Source organism: Lycium barbarum, chromosome 12 (genome assembly GCF_019175385.1).
Source record: "Lycium barbarum isolate Lr01 chromosome 12, ASM1917538v2, whole genome shotgun sequence".
Classification (NCBI taxonomy): domain Eukaryota; kingdom Viridiplantae; phylum Streptophyta; class Magnoliopsida; order Solanales; family Solanaceae; genus Lycium; species Lycium barbarum.
The window spans coordinates 101323318-101341766 of record NC_083348.1 but is presented as its reverse complement, the minus strand read 5'-3'; the positions used below and the strand labels follow the sequence as shown (position 1 = coordinate 101341766).

The 18449-nt window shown below is 36.0% G+C and overlaps 1 non-coding gene across 1 annotated transcript; it reads right to left on the bottom strand.

The window, feature by feature from the left end:
* Positions 1 to 17570: 17570 nt before the first annotated feature.
* Positions 17571 to 17642, bottom strand: TRNAT-CGU (transfer RNA threonine (anticodon CGU)). Its single transcript has one exon. It is a non-coding gene; the product is annotated as a tRNA-Thr (tRNA).
* Positions 17643 to 18449: the final 807 nt, after the last annotated feature.

Sequence of the window (18449 nt, the reverse complement as noted above, 5' to 3'; positions counted from 1 at the left end):
CAATACAACTACTCGCAACACCAAGGCACTGACAATATGGGGCGCCGAACCAGGAAAGACTCTGAAGAATTGGACTTGTACTCCGTCCTCGATCCGTCGGGAGCCTTGGTAGCATGAACATGTAGTGAACTTGTTTTCTTTTATTGATGCTTGAACCGTACTCAAAATTTTGTTTGTTTTGCTTCACCTTGTGGAAGCTTGAATTGCAAAACTATGAATGCATTTCTGATTTTTTCTTAATCATCTATTTTCTACTTTATTTATCAAAACTGTCAACTCTACGATTGTGACATGAAATGTACGAATAGACAACACACATCCCGAGAGAGTAACAAAGAAACTAGGGGGACAAGACAAGATTCCACTCAAAAGAATTGAAATAGCCGATAGGTGATGACATAAGCCTGAAAGCTAGCAATCCAAGAAGAGATCGAAGGACGACATTAGGTAAAACAACCTAGTTTGCAACCTTTCCTTTAACACCATAAGAACTACGCTGACCTGATTCCCATGGGGGATACGTAGGCAGCCCACATAGGGTTCGGTTTCATTTAAAAAAAAAAAAAGATTTTGCATGCATATGAACTACGTTCCGACCTGATTCCCATGGGGGATACGTAGGCAGCCCACATAGGGTTCAGTTGCATTTAGAACAAAAAGTCCAAAATATCTTATGTTAGAACTACGCTGACCTGATTGCCATGGGGGATACGTAGGCAGCCCACATAGGGTTCGGTTGCATTTAGAACAAAAATCCAAAATATCTTATGTTATACGAACTACGCTGACCTGATTCCCATGGGGGATACGTAGGCAGCCCACATAGGGTTCGGTTACATTTAGAACAAAAAATCAAAAGATTTTGCATACATACGAACTACGTTCCGACCTGATTCCCCTGGTGGGATACGTAGGCAACCCACATAGGGTTCGGTTGCATTATAACAGAAAATCCAAAAAATCCTTATACAAGGAGAACTACATAGGGCCTGATTCCCTCGGCGGGATTCGTAGACTATCAACATACAGATCCGTCACACCTAGATAAAAATCCAACAAACCTTTTACCGTTTATATAAGCAGAACTACGCTGACCTGATTCCCTTGGTGGGATACGTAGGCAATCCGAATCGGGTTCGGTCCCTTTATCAAAAATTTCAAACCATTCTTATATACCTTACGAACTACGTTCTGACCTGATTCCCTGCAAGGATACGTAGGCAACCTATATAAGGTTCGGTCACACCACAACATAAGTTTAGCATACCCTTTTGAACCCAAAACTGGGGCATATTTTGAAAAGATATAGACGAAAGAACGGTTGGACGTCGACAATATTTAGGCTATCAGACAGGAAGTATTATAGACCAATTACTTTAGAAGTGTCACAATCTGAAGTTGGCAGAAATATTTTACAACTTACATATATATATTTACACATATATATTTCCTTATATACATATACTTACATATATATCTTTCCTTATATATACACTTACATATACACTTTTTAAATAAAACACTTTCTTTCAATCATTTTCACTACTGTTCATCTACCGAGACTTGAACGGAGATCACAAGATCCAAACAAACAAGACAAATGGAGCGCCAACAACGTCAAGCTTCGAGTCAAACACGAATCAACTTCCCCCTCCCCAAACTAAAAATTTTTCTTTGAGTGCAGGAATCAAAAGGCCACGAAATCAACAGTCAAGCCTGTCGGTCACGGCTAAAAGCATCGCCTGGCCATTGTGGCCTCGCCTCAAAAACCATACGGCTTTACTTCCAACCTTATCTTTTAATTTATTTTTATCAAAATAATTTTATAACTTTATACACCTGTTTTTGTAGGTTGACGAGATTGAAGGCGAATTAAATCAGGATTACGTGTCCTAAATTTGGCCTGTCACGATACCATCAACCTCATGAGCCAGACGGCTATTCCACCACTTTACTCCATACTTTATCAATTATTTTATCATATACTTTACCAGCTTTAACCATTTTACTCTTCACTTTGCAGGAATCATTGTTAAGTTTCCAAAGACAGCTGAAGGCATCAAGTCCCCGAAGACAACCGGAGACACAACATCAAGTCCCCGAAGACAACCGGAGACACAGCATCAAGTCCCGAAGACAACCGGAGACACAACATCAAGTCCCCGAAGACATCCGGAGACACAGCATCAAGTCCCCGAAGACAACCGAAGACACAGCATCAAGTCCCCGAAGACAACCGGAGACACAGCATCAAGTCCCCAAAGACAACCGGAGACACAGCATCAAGTCCCCGAAGACAACCGGAGACACAACATCAAGTCCCCGAAGACAACCGGAGACACAACATCAAGTCCCCGAAGACAACCGGAGACACAGCATCAAGTCCCCGAAGACAACCGGAGACATAGCATCAAGTCCCCGAAGACAACCGGAGACGCATCATCAAGTCCCCGAGGAAAACCGGAGACATATCATCAAGTCCCCGAAGACAACCGGAGACGCATCATCAAGTCCCCGAAGACAACCGGAGACGCAACATCAAGTCCCCGAAGACAACCGGAGACCCAACATCAAGTCCCCGAAGACAACCGGAGACACAACATCAAGTCCCCGAAGACAACCAGAGACACAGTATCAAGTTCCCGAAGACAACCGGAGACACAACATCAAGTCCCCGAAGACAACCGGAGACACAGCATCAAGTCCCCGAAGATAACCGGAGACACAACATCAAGTCCCCGAAGACAGCCGGAGGCACAGCATCAAGTCCCCGAAGACAACCGGAGGCACAACATCAAGTCCCCGAAGACAACCGGAGACACAGCATCAAGTCCCCGAAGACAACCGGAGACATATCATCAAGTCCCCGAAGACAACCGGAGATATCGCATGGCTACACGGCCTCACCTGCATAAGCCAAACGGCTATACACTTACTTTACCCCTTACTTCATCTCTTTATTTCATCATCTACTTTACCTACTTTAACAAGTTTACCTTAAATTTCGCAGATATCATTTATCATCGAGTCCCGGAAGACAGCCGGAGGCCCTATCACTATCATCTTCAACTGCAACTAGAGACCTTATCATATCCTCAGCATACACATTACGCATTCATTCAAGTCCCTGCAGAAAACCAGAGACAACATTGGCCACACGGCTTCATCTTCATTCCCACACTCATATTTACTATCATTTTACACTCTTTATAATTTTACACTTTCAACTTTATTACTAATTTTGACATGAATTTCAGTTTTGGCAGAAAATACAACCTACAGGGACGCAACACAACGTGGAACTTTATCTTACGCAGTGAACTGGGGAAAATTTGCTGAAGAGGAATATCAAACTCGTAAGCAAGGGTCACGAATCTACTCTCGAACTCAATTCCGCCTATGTCCACAAACACGTGATACGTAGGTTAATTTCTCTTTCACATCCTCTGCTAAACCTCTACTAAATCTACTCTTTTCACAATCTCATATTCCTTTCTACACCCCCAGTGTCTCCATAACTCAACACTGGGGCATCTTTGAAGGATTTATATCGTGCCTAGTAGAGCCCTACTTAAAGGTGTGTTGCTCGCCACATTATAATTAGGAGGCTATAAGCATATGTTCTATTCTTGAACGTTCTCGTCACCTGTCTACAACCCCCCATCTAGATTATGAATCCACAAAAACTTTCGAATTATATATGGCCCGATTCTCGTGCAGCCCGAGATATGTAGGCAACTCGAAACTGAGATTCGGCCATAATCGACCATAATTCCTTCTACCCTCATAATATTTTTCACCAATTCTCTGAAACCGTATTTCCTTACAAATTCATATGTTGTTGGTCGAACAAAATTGGCTACTACGTCAACTTCTTCGCCCAAAAACTCTTACATCGTCTCCGGTCGAAGAGGGGCATCTGTTGACACCCAATTTTGTCCCTCCCCTATTTAATTTATCCGGGTTTCTAAATTTACTGACAAGCTAAATACTTTATTTTCACTACTATTATTTTCGCTACTTTTATTTTTTTTTAACATTATAAGTATTACTTTATCACAGATTTTAAACGGTTAGTCATCGTTTCCTTTTTTTTGGGTTTGGAATCGTTAAATTAATTACAAGACAACACTTTGCAAAATATTTATTTTTTCTACATATTAATTATTTACATAATATATATTATACCAGTTATTAAACTAGAAGCCCAAAAAATAATTTAAATAGAGAAGGAAGGACCAACAATTTTTAGCTAAATTAATGACTTTAAAATACAATATTATTTCCCTACCCAAATAATTAGCCCACACCTTTAATACTCAACCCACATTATCAGCCCATATTTAAATTAATGGACCAGCCCATTACCCACGTTTTCAACAGATCCAGCCCAACCACACTCACCCGACCCGGCCCACCATTTCCCCTTTAACCTAATTCCCTTCCCCCTTTCTTTTTCCTCTTCTTCTTTCTTCCGCCTCCCCTCATCTCTTTCTCTCTTTTCTTTTTCCTTTTTTTTTCTCATCGTCGCCGCTCCTTGATTCCCTCCCTTTTTCGCTCACTCCTCTCTCTTTCTCCTTTCCGCCGCACCCCCACATACGCTCTCCTCCACTCACTTTTGTCCCCCACTCCTCCGTCTCTCTCGCACTCTCCTCTCTTTTATTAAACCAAACGAAGCCCTATAAATGGAGGGGGGACGAAGGAGAAGAGGGGGAGAAGAAACAAGATCAAAACATATCAGAAAAAAATGAACTGAGATAAATCAACAAGAAAACAGATCGAAAAAAAAAGGGTATTTTTTGGAGAAATCGCTTTAAGGGATTTTGAGATTTTGGGGAATTGATTCAGTACTTTGAGGAGAGGGATTCAGTATTTTTGAGTGGAGGGGATTCAACATTTGGGGGGATTTTTGGGAAGCAAAGCCTAACAAAAACAAATCGGGAACAGGACACTTCACCATACCCAACATTTCCCATTTTCCCACTACTACTTTAAGTTTTAGCTTTTGTTCTAATTTGATTCGGTTTCTGGGATTCACTGGAAATTATCGTCGAGCCATAGCCTTACTCTGAAAAAATAATAGCCAACACTACTCTATTTTCACCTTTGTTTAATGTAATCGGGTTCGGGTTCGAGTTTATTCGAGTTCGAGCGTAGATTCGAGACGTCGATACCCGTTCACTGTACCACAAAAAGGTAATTTATTCCTCGTCTTAGTTTTATTCTAATAATTTAGTTCTTTTATGAGTTTTTATTTTGTATGAGATTTTGAGCTAGTAGTAATTTCGTTAATTTAGGCAGTTTTGTATGTTAGTGTAATTGAAGAGTTTCTGCTGGTAATTAGGTAGGCTACGCGTGTTTTAATTCCCAATCAATCGTATCAAGAGGCTGGTAGTTGGTTTACTATATTGGTATTGGTTAATTGAAATTCTCTGTTAATCGGCAATGTGGTAGCTGTTTGTTTAAATTGATGTGATTCATGCCAGTTGATCTGTTTAAGATCCATGCCAGTTGTCCAAAATGATAGGATTAATGTCGAATGGTTAGTTTGAAGTTTGGTTAGTAAGGTTTAAATATTGTGTCAGCAGTAAGGCCTAAATACTGCGTCTGGGATGTTTGAGTTTGTTTCATTGAGGTGATGTTATATTAATTGAATGAGGCTATTTGTTTTTTTGAAAATTTTGGAATTAATATTTGTAAGTGTTTGGTTCAGTTTGGTTTCAGTTAAATGTGATCAGTGTGTATTATTTGATTTGTTTTAAAGCAATACACTTGTTTGATATATAAAACATTTTTTTGAGTGATATGTTCCCCTAAAGTAAGGTAAGGAGTCGTTTGTTAACTCTGAATGCTATTTCTGTGAAAACTGGATGTTTTGAGCTTGTTTTGGACTGCTGATCCCATCCAGTCCTCTTTTACTATCTAAACCAATAAGATTAGGGTTTAATTATTAACTAAGTGTTTGGATAACTTGAAAATATTGTTAGCATGTTTACAGTCTTGGTAGAAATGGTTTTGACTGAGTTGGGGATTGAAATTCTGAAAGTTGTAAGTATCCTTATTGTTTTAGAAGATAGGATTAAATAAGCATCACAACTTTCTGATTTGACTGAGTAGTCCAATAAATACTTTGGCATACAATTTGAAAGGATTTGAAGTCGAGAAGCTGTTAATAATAGGACTAATTGAAACATGTTATTTGATTTCATTCCATAAGGACTAAAAGACATAAAATGAGTTTGTGGGGACATTATAAGTGAACTATGGTCGCATACTATATTGTGGCTTGTTATTTAGTTATTCCCATGAATCTGAAATTCCAAAGTTGGAGAAGAATTCTTTTCTGCATCAAAATTACTTGATCCCTTTTGGCTTTATAAATTTGTGATAGGCTGTTGAGTCTAAAATGATTAATTCTGCCTATCTCTAATAAGTTTCAGTCTAGACTAAATCTGATACATCCAGTTTGTTCTTTAGCCAGTTTTTTTTTTTGTGATTGCTGGATCCATTGTAAAAAAAGTATGCCATCTGAATGTGTAGAAATTTTCCTTTTCTATCTATTCTTCCTCCCTTCTTCTTTCCTGAGCAAAACTGCTCAACCTTCTGCCTAATTCTCGTGATTGCGGATGTTTTACTTACCTCTTGTTACACCTGCTCTCTTTGTTTTTTTCTTACTGCATTCTTCTGTCACCAGACATTTGTATATGCCCTGTTGAACATGAATCCAGTATTCATATTTGATCACAGCTGCTGTTATTGCTAGTCCATGTCCCTTCAAAAGGAGTGTTGTGTTGGACTTTGTTATTACTGTTTTGAGTCATTAAGGCCTTTATAATATGAATCTCAAAAGTATGTATTTGTACCCATGCCCATATCTGTTTCTGAGATTGTTTCTGATTTAGTTTGTTTGTATAGTGACTGCTATACGACTTATCTTGGCTATTTCCCTTCTATTGGATGTGCTGCTTAACCATGTTGTTATTACAAACTAAAAAATTAGTAGCCCTTCTCCTCTTTTCGCACCATTCTGATAAGGGATTCTAGTAATAGACTAGCATATTTTTTTATCCTCTGAAGATATCTCCGGGGTAAAAGTTAACAGAAATCAGTGGCATTCTTTCTTTCAAATTTTTCCCAATGGCTGTTTGGCAACAACAGACATCAGTACTAATTTTCTTTTTTTTCTCTGAAAACTGCATGAACAACATGTTTATGTTTGGATTAAGTTCTGAGTATGCTGTTCTATGCAAGCATGATCTGTGGCCTGCTAAGTGACTAAGTCCAAGCATGATATTCATGTCCTATTTCTATAGATGACACTACTTGCTTGCCTGCTGTTAATCCTGAATTTATTTGCTTCTTGAACTTGTCTATACTCTATGCAAAGTTTAAATGACTGACATACATGTTTCCCAAATCGCATGGAATCTGGTCTTGTCACCTCCAAACTGTCTACTTTTAAGAAATGAAACTCTGTATGAATTTGTGCTTTTTTTTTAGTTGTCTGTTTTGCCCAGCATGGCTTTGTATAAGCATATACTATCTGGTTCTCTCTCCCTGTTTGGTTTAAACTGATTTTGAGTTCTTTGAAACCCACCTTATTTGTTTGCTTATAATAGATATCATTATAGCATGGTGATATTGCTTATTTGTTGTGATCTCTAGGAACTTTGTTGGGTACTTATTGGAGTATGGGACTCTGGATTAATATAGTTGCGAAAACATGTCTTCTAAATGTGTGCTATACTAGTTATTTCTATGGCTATTTGTCTGAATCCAACATAAGTCTTAACTAGTCCATTCTCTTATGATTCTGTATGTTAAATGCTTTTATTCACTGTATAGCAGCAGTGTTTGATAACAGTGTGCAAATGGAGAAAGATATACATAATAGATAGGTGCAATAGGGCCTCATTGGTATAAGTTTAAACCCTCCCGGGTGTTAGCCTTCTATACATCCTTATGAATATGTATACCTGAGATATACTTAAATATGTACAGAATATACACAAATCTACCGATCCCTTTTTTTAGTTTATGTTCTACATGTTTAATTTTATTCATTGATTAGATATTAATTCCTTTCTTTTCATTTTATGCATGACTATCACATACGAGTCCCTCGGACTCTGTTTCTTCCGCATTTGGCGTTGGACTAAAAGCCCAACATGAAATTTCTCCTATCAGTCCAATCTGCAGCCAAACAAGAAAACAAAATCTGGGCCAAAGCCCAATAAATGTGAACAGCAACAGTGGCGGACAGCAGCATTCTTTAATGGGCTGAGCCCATTTGCATCATTCCTATTCCTCTATTTTTTTTTTTATGTGCATTTGATGTGTATTGTATGACTAACATTTTTTCTCATTTGTTAGTTTAGACAAACTTTAGTAATATTCAGGGTTTAGTTTAGTTATGGGTAGTTAATTTCACAAATTACATTCACTTCTATTTTCTAAACTATTTATAATATCTATAACATTCATTCGAGCAATTGATTTTCAAATAATATGACTACATATTTTGGGTTAAAGCAATCATTTTTCACTCTTACTATCTTATAAATTTCAAAATGTCGCTAAATAGGGATCCAATTATATTTTATAAACATTTTTAAGATTTACCTAATTATACATATATATTTTTTTTTTTAGCCGAAATTGGTTAAATAATGAGTGATAAAAAATAGAAAGAAACTTATGGACTTTTCATCATATTTAAGAATATAAGTCTAGGCATTTCTACACCACCGTATTCATATAACATCATTTTTATTTAAAGATCACATTTGACGAATCATCTTTTAAAAGGCTATCAATCATAAGCAAATTATACTATTTTTTTACGAATCTTATTTTGAATAATATTACTATATTTTCAAATTAGGCTTTAGCAATATCTTCATGTCTCATTTAACATTTAGAATCTTTTGTTACACAAATTATTATGTTTTCTATAAGTATTATTTTAAACCACACTATTATACTTCTGCTTAAAACTTTAACAACATTTATAAGTCGTATTTCAAAATGGTATCAAAGTATTTTTTATACAAATTATTATTTTCTACAAGTTCTATTTTAAATAGCATTCTTACATATCTATCTATAACTTTAGTCATACTTACAAAGCTACTTTCTTTTTTCATAATACTATATTTACACTTAGCCTAACTAATCATAAATCCGGTCGGTTAACCATTGTTAATGGGTCTTAAAGGGTGCCTAATACCTTCCCTTTAGACTAATTGAACCCTTACCTAGAATCTTAAGTTTCGCAGACCTTAAACAGAGCTAACTTTAAACATAACTTTAAACTTTAGGTGTCCTAATTCACCATAAATAATTAGGTGGCGACTCCTTAAACACAAACAAACAAAAAACAGGAATCTCCAATATGTCGTACTTCTAACTTTAACTCTCCGAGGTTAAAATGGGGTGTGACAGCTTGGCGACTCTGCTGGGGATCATTAGAAACCATGATGTTTTCCGGACCAGCTGAAATAGGTGTGGCTGGATCAGACGTAACATTTGCCTTTCCTTGAACAACCAAGCTGCGTTGAGGTAACGATGATGTCTTTGACCTTGTGATGTAAGGATGGTCGGCCATTGAGTGTCAACACGAATCAACTCTCTTTTTTTGGGAATCAGATAAAAGAAACATATAGTATAAACGATGTTAGTCTCACGAACATATCTAGGTAAAGTCATGATCACGTAAAGTCAAGTAAGGCATGTAGCAAATAATTTATCAAGTAGAGTCAACTAGTTGTCAAACAAATGTAAACGATCACATAATAACGCGTCCTAATATGCATGTGACCTCTTTGTGCCAGAGGTGGGCCTAACGTTGTTTGAAGGGTAAAGTGTGCCATAATATGTCATCCCGTTGCTTTGATTAATTAAACAGGTTCTATTTCTCAAAAAATAAAGTACAAAATAATGTAATATTTATTACATGTCAAATGAATACAACATAAAGTGTTTCCTAATCTAAATAAAGTAAATAAAATTTCTATGTCTAACTTCTAGCTCCATTTGTGATGCCCTTGATCTTCGTCATTTGTTGTACTCCGATGCAAATGCATACCTGTCATAGAAACGTTAGTCATTTCCTCCTTCCTAAAGTTTAATTAATTAGAGCAAATAGTCAATATTTAGGCACAGTTATCCTTCAAACATGCATATAAAGTATGATTGGTGTCACTCGGGGTCGTGAACCCGCTAGGACGTTTGGGTAAAGTCATCTAATGGATTTAATACACCAAGGGTATTAAACCTCCTAGGTCATAAAATGTATGCTCTTAATAAAGTGTGTTGATTTAGCTCTATCTTAGGCTGACTAAGAGTTGGCTTTTTACGACACAAGGTTCCCCCAAGCGGACAACTTGGGAGTGGAAAGTCCGTGGCCGTCGACTGCACCGCTGATCGACTAAATCCACAAGATCAATCCAACTAAAGGGGTAATTTAGTAGTGAACGGGCGCGAACCGCGAAGCCGTTTTAAGTGTGTGAATATGTGTGAGTTATCTTTTGGCAGAAAATACAACCTGCAGGGACGCAACACAACGTGGAACTTTATCTTACGCAGTGAACTGGGGCAAATTTGCTGAAGAGGAATATCAAACTCACAAGCAAAGGTCACGGATCTACTCTCGAACTCGATTCCGCCTATGTCCACAAACACGTGAGACGTAGGTTAATTTCTCTTTCACATCCTCTGCTAAAACTCTACTAAATCTACTCTTTTCACAATCTCATATTCCTTTCTACACCCCCAGTGTCTCCATAACTCAACACTGGGGCATCTTTGAAGAATTTATATCGTGCCTAGTAGAGTCCTACTTAAAGGTGTGTTGCGCGCCACATTTATAATTAGGAGGCTATAAGCATATGTTTCATTCTTGAACGTTCTCATCACTTGTCTACAACCCCCCCCCCCCCTCTAGATTATGAATCCACAAAAACTTTCGAACTATATACGGCCCGATTCTCGTGCAGCCCGAGATATGTAGGCAACTCGAAACTGAGATTCGGCCATAATCGACCATAATTCCTTCTACCCTCATAATATTTTTCACCAATTCTCTGAAACCGTATTTCCTTACAAATTCATATGTTGTTGGTCGAACAAAATTGGCTACTACGTCAACTTCTTCGCCCAAAAACTCTTACATCGTCTCCGGTCGAAGAGGGGCATCTGTTGACACCCAATTTTGTCCCTCCCCTATTTAATTTACCCGGGTTTCTAAATTTACTGACAAGCTAAATACTTTATTTTCACTACTATTATTTTCGCTACTTTTATTTTATTTTAACATTATAAGTATTACTTTATCACAGATTTTAAACGGTTAGTCATCGTTTCCTTTTTTCGGGTTTAGAATCGTTAAATTAATTACAAGACAACACTTTGCAAAATATTTATTTTTTCTACATATTAATTATTTACATAATATATATTATACCAGTTATTAAACTAGAAGCCCAAAAAATAATTTAAATAGAGAAGGAAGGACCAACAATTTTTAGCTAAATTAATGACTTTAAAATACAATATTATTTCCCTACCCAAATAATTAGCCCACATCTTTAATACTCAACCCACATTATCAGCCCATATTTAAATTAATGGACCAGCCCATTACCCACGTTTTCAACAGATCCAGCCCAACCACACTCACCCGACCCGGCCCACCATTTCCCCTTCCCCTTTAACCTAATTCCCTTCCCCCTTTCTTTTTCCTCTTCTTCTTTCTTCCGCCTCCCCTCATCTCTTTCTCTCTTTTCTTTTTCCTTTTTTTTTCTCATCGTCGCCGCTCCTTGATTCCCTCCCTTTTTCGCTCACTCCTCTCTCTTTCTCATTTCCGTCGCACCCCCACATACGCTCCCCTCCACTCACTTTTGTCCCCCACTCCTCCGTCTCTCTCGCACTCTCCTCTCTTTTATTAAACCAAACGAAGCCCTATAAATGGAGGGGGGACGAAGGAGAAGAGGGGGAGAAGAAACAAGATCAAAACATATCAGAAAAAAATGAACTGAGAGAAATCAACAAGAAAACAGATCGAAAAAAAAGGGTATTTTTTGGAGAAATCGCATTAAGGGATTTTGAGATTTTTGGGAATTGATTCAGTACTTTGAGGAGAGGGATTCAGTATTTTTGAGGGGAGGGGATTCAACATTTGGGGGGATTCCATTACTTTAGAAATTCAAATCTGCTTCACTTTAAGTTTGTTTCGAGCCATTTTATCTACGTTTTTTGGGATTACTAAAAAATCAAACCGAACTTCCTTTTTAAAAAAAGAGTGTTCGGATCAGTCGAATTTTTTTCGACTTTGAAAGACTTTTTTTTTCTCAAGTTCGAATTCATCGCATTCAAGTGTAGATTCGAGACCTCGACGATCCCCACTTCACTGCACACAAAAGAGGTAAACTTCGACACATTTATCGCTTATTGTCTTTAATTTCTGTTTGGGTTAAGAATTTAAGTTATTCTGTCGTCTTGAGTAGTTATATATTTTCTTTATTATTGTATCGCTTGTTTGATGCCTGGATGCTGTTAGAATAAGATGTTGATTACTAAAAATGAATTTGAAAGAAGTACATTGTAGTTTTGGATGATTAGACCGAACTCTCAGGGTTTAGAACCTAATCAAGGATGAATATACATAGGATATACAGTGGGCTATCAAGGTAGGAAGAAGATATATCTTCGATATACATCTGATATACCCATCATGATGTGTATATCTTAGGTATATTGTGTATGTGATTAGAACGGATTGACACTGAACCATCCTCATAATTGTCTTTCGTAAGTTTAGATTTTTTTGTTTGGTTAATGCTTATATGAAACAGTGGCAGTGATATTGTTACTATGAGTTTCAAGTGGAGTGTTTAATGTGACCAAATCTAGTTTGGTTTAGTTTGATTTCAATTCTGTCAGTATTTAGGTATTCATATGAGTTCGTGCGTGGATGATTTTGTCCATAATGTTTGGTTTCTGATTCAGTATGTTCATAATTGTTAGTCCTGTCCAGATTAGTTTAACCACCTGCTAATTCTCAGTTAAAATGATTTTGTGCTTAGAATCAGTGTGTTCTTCAATCAAACTCATCTTAACTAAATTCATATGGTTTGACAGTTATGTTTATGTGTGTTAATCGCTTTATGGTTCACCCTACTGTGTTATATCTTTATCTCTGTGAATCTGCGTATGTCGGTTTTTTCCCTGTAAAATTTGGATGATCCGAGACTATGTTATTGCTCCGTATGTTTAACTCTTAATCGAAATCAGAAGCGTCAAAGAAATAACCAGTCCCTATTTACTTAAATGTTTTGTTCAATTGCTGGTATCTCATAGGTTTAAATTGAATAATCTTACTTGAACCTCTCAACCATGGTAATTGTTTATTTCTCGAACTCGCATGCACCAGTGGAGTTCTGAGGTTGCCTTAAATAACCGAAAGTTTAAATTCAGTCTTGGTTGTTTGTGTTTTAAGTGTCCATTGAAATATTAGTTGGTCGTCATGACTTGAGTATGGGATTAAGATGTCAGTTTGTGGTTTTATTTGGTCTGCCTAGTAACACATTGGATATGTGGTAGTATGCATTATTAGTTTCCTATTCTTCATGGCATAGCACTTTTTTTTAAAAAATTCGATTACGATAGTTCTCCTCTGTGCTTGTTAAGCTTATTAAGGAAATCTTGCATGTACAGCTGTTTTGCTGTCTTTAAGGTTCTGAATATCGTGTGTATCATTCGAGTTCTGTCTCTTAATCGCTTCTATGAACTTCCTAAATGTGTCGTGATATGATAGAGCTTCCTTATATCATGAAATATCAGCATTGTGCATTATTCATTGTCTCGAATTCTGCCAAGTGATCTTTTCCATTTCGATTTAAATCATCAGTACATTGTGAACAGATCTGTTTTGAACTTTATCAAGGTCACTTTGGGCCTGGCCAACCTTCTAACGGAGGACTTTGTAATACTCAGTGTTTAGCCTATACATTTCTGATTTGTGATAATCATGTTTCAAATGAGACCAGATTTGTTACTAATAAGTAAAGTTATAACATATGCTTTAATTAAACATCTGAAGGTTTTTCTTTAGGTTTGCTGTAACTTCCTGTGTCTGCTTGGAAATTTAATGTCATGTGTGTTTTATCTTTGCTATTCACTGCTCATTTCCTAATCGTTTGTTTTCTTTCTTTTTTTTTTTTTTTTTTTTTATCTTTGCTATTCACTGCTCATTTCCTAATCGTTTTTTTTTTTTATGCACGACATCCCGCCTATGAGTCCAAGCGACTCGTCATTTTCTCCCGCATTTTGGGCGTTGGGCCAAAATCCCAACACAGCTCCTCTCTGGTCAGCCCCTCGCAGCAGCCGAACGGAAAATAATATATGGGCCAAAGCCCAACAGACAGAGACAGCCCGTAGCAATATATGAACAAAATCTGCTAGGCCGAAGCCCAACAGTAGCGGATAACAGTATTTCTTAATGGGCTGAGCCCATTTACATCATACCAATTCCTATATTTTTATTTTTTATGTGCATTTGATGAGTATTGTATGACTAACATTTTTTCTCATTTGTTAGTTTAGACAAACTTTAGTAATATTCAGGGTTTAGTTTAGTTATGGGTAGTTAATTTCACAAATTACATTCACTTCTATTTTCTAAACTATTTATAATATTTATAACATTCATTCGAGCAATTGATTTTCAAATAATATGACTACATATTTTGGGTTAAAGCAATCATTTTTCACTCTTACTATCTTATAAATTTCAAAACGTCGCTAAATAGGGATCCAATTATATTTTATAAACATTTTTAAGATTTACCTAATTATACATATATATTTTTTTTTTTAGCCGAAATTGGTTAAATAATGAGTGATAAAAAATAGAAAGAAACTTATGGACTTTTCATCATATTTAAGAATATAAGTCTAGGCATTTCTACACCACCGTATTCATATAACATCATTTTTATTTAAAGATCACATTTGACGAATCATCTTTTAAAAGGCTATCAATCATAAGCAAATTATCCTATTTTTTACGAATCTTATTTTGAATAATATTACTATATTTTCAAATTAGGCTTTAGCAATATCTTCATGTCTCATTTAACATTTAGAATCTTTTGTTACACAAATTATTATGTTTTCTATAAGTATTATTTTAAACCACACTATTATACTTCTGCTTAAAACTTTAACAACATTTATAAGTCGTATTTCAAAATGGTATCAAAGTATTTTTTATACAAATTATTATTTTCTACAAGTTCTATTTTAAATAGCATTCTTACATATCTATCTATAACTTTAGTCATACTTACAAAGCTACTTTCTTTTTTCATAATACTATATTTACACTTAGCCTAACTAATCATAAGTCCGGTCGGTTAACCATTGTTAATGGGTCTTAAAGGGTGTCTAATACCTTCCCTTTAGACTAATTGAACCCTTACCTAGAATCTTAAGTTTCGCAGACCTTAAACAGAGCTAACTTTAAACATAACTTTAAACTTTAGGTGTCCTAATTCACCATAAATAATTAGGTGGCGACTCCTTAAAAACAAACAAACAAAAAACATGAATCTCCAATATGTCGTACTTCTAACTTTAACTCTCCGAGGTTAAAATGGGGTGTGACAATCTGTCCGTGCACTCTTTGACAATCTCAGACTCTTTAATTCTCTGCGACAACTCGAACTCCCTTATCAAATTTAATACTTGCATCCCTTGTATTCTGTCATCTCCAGCATATTCTTTCTTCAAATAATCCCAAATTTATTTTGGTGATGTGAGAGACATAATTCTCGTGAAAATAGTTATTGAAACAGCAGCAAACAAAGTTGTTTTCGCCTTAGACTTCCTCATTTTCTTTTCCTTGTGACTCTTGATTTGGGCCATGGTGAGATTGTTTGGCAGCGGATTAATTTCATAAGCCTCTTCCATGGCTTTCCAAAGATCAAGGGCCCCCATGTAAGTTTCCATTCTAACAGCCCATAATTGGTAATTTTCACCATCGAAAGCAGAAGGAGCCATTCGTGAAAAACTATTTTCGGAATCCAATATTTTTACTCACAAGTCCCTTAAGAACAAGGCTCTGATACCGATTGTTGATTTTTGAAAGCAAAGAATTACAGGAAAATAGAGAGGAGGAAACATTTAAGAATTAGAGTTAAATGCAGTAGAGTACAAAAAAGAAGAGAGCTCATGAACTGAAGTTGAAAGTTCGATATATTTTTACTATAATCTAAGACTACAATTTATTAATAGAAAATACTAACTTCAAAACCTAAAAATAAACAGAAAATCTGTTGAAAATAACAAAGTTCTAAAGACTAGGAAATACTATTTATTCAAAATTTAAATAGAAATCAACTCCTAAATACTAGGTCTAACTAGTTGATTGGGTAAAACTTAATAAATTACAGCAGTAAAAAGATTTGTAGTTCTAAAGCAAATATTCAACAGAAAGGTTTTTTTTGATAAGTTTAAAACTTAACCCCGAAGTCTTAAAAATACAAAGAGGCCCCCATGTGTTTGCTAATCCCATCATTAGTAATTTCTGGAGCAAAAATAAATGGAAAAGAAAATGAGAGCCCTTCCATTTAGAAAAAAAACTTTGGGTCCTGCCACCTTAATCTTCTAGGTGAGTTGATTGTAGTTTTGTACTAAAAAGATCATATAATGACAAAAACTATACAATTTCCTCTAACAATGCACACAAACTCTTTCAATTACAATGTGGTAGGCTGGTAGCTTTGCAAGTTTTTGCAAAACTTAATCTTGTTGACACCCGTAGATAAGATGCTAGAGCCTAGAGGTGCCTATATGTTCAATCGATGCAACATTTTTTTTTCTAGCTAAATATTTACTTGCACGCAATGTTTGCATCAAATCAAACGATTAAATAATCTTAGCAATTAAAATATTTTAGTTTATGTGGGATTATTGCCATTTGATTTGTGCATTTGATTGCTGCTTATATTTGTTGGGACGTTGTACTTTGGTGGCCTTAGTTATCTATAGTAGTTAATGCTCCTTTCTTTTCGGACTGTTCTACCATGACTTTCTCGCTTTTGTTATTCCTTGTTTTCATATTGTTTTCGATATGCTTGATCCTATCTAACCTTTTGTCTTGTTTTTCTCTCTTGTTCTCCTCTCTTGAGCCGATGGTCTTTCGGAAACAGCCGCCCTACCTTTCAAGGTGGGGGTTAGGTCTGCGTACACTCTACCCTCCCCAGACCCCACATGGTGGGATTATACTGGGTTTGTTGTTGTTGTTGTTGTTAGTTTATGTGGGATTACACTAAATATGTGGTGGTTGTTAATATGTGTCAATTAGCCATGTTCAAATGAGAAATGTGAACATCGAGTACGAATAAATAAATTTAATACCGTTAGGGATGTAGTATCTCCTTAATTTCCTTCTTCCACCGCAAAACTGAACCCAGCACCTAGCTGCACAATTAAAATGCTCGAACTGAAAAAACAATTGACAGGCAACACAAAACAAAAGGCCCAAAATTGGAGATGCAATAAAAACAAGCTCCCGGCGAGGATCGAACTCGCGACCTTTCGCTTACGAAGCGAACGCACTACCACTATGCTACGGAAGCTTTGACATTTTCTCGATTGTATTTTCACTTATTTAAAAACTACTCCATACATTTTCCTAAGGCTCTCAAAAATCAAAATTAGGACTTCCACTGGTTATTCTCTAGCATACACAGGGCTCTACTTAAGTTTAGGATTTTAATCTCGCACCATGTAATTCCTGCACTAGTAAAAGGTTCCCGATCGAGGAAAGAAAATAATTACTTCCTTATTTTTTACTTGTTCAATATGTATTTTACATTCTTCTTAAAAGAATATTAATTAAATTGTTATTTTACTAAATTGGCCTTATTTAGTACGCTTGAAAATGTATTGATGAAATGCCTGTTAGTACTCCAATAAGTTTGAAAATGATTACTTGATCATAAAGATAAAAATTGAAAAATAAAATTTTATCTTGATTTGTTAAGCGGACAAGTAAAAGGAAAAAACATTTTTATATTGGACAAGTATTTCCTCCTTTTCTTTTTACTTGTGCCTTACACTAAAAATAAATTTTCATTTTACTCGTCCTTTTTAGCAAACCATGAGAAATTTGTTATTTTAAGAAGATATTACGCTTATGTAGCTACAAAAGTATCAGTAGTCAAATTTAAATTTTCAAAACATAATTAATAAGGTAATTTAGTAAAAAAGAAACTCTAATAAATAGTTTTAATGGTGAGTGTCAAGACAACAAGGGCAAAGGAAAGAGGAATTGAGGGAGTAATGGGAACCGAGGAAATATTCTCTTTATCTCATTTATGTGAGAAAAGGACCAAAATCATCCATAATGTTTGGGTTTGGATCAAAATCATACATATTCTTTC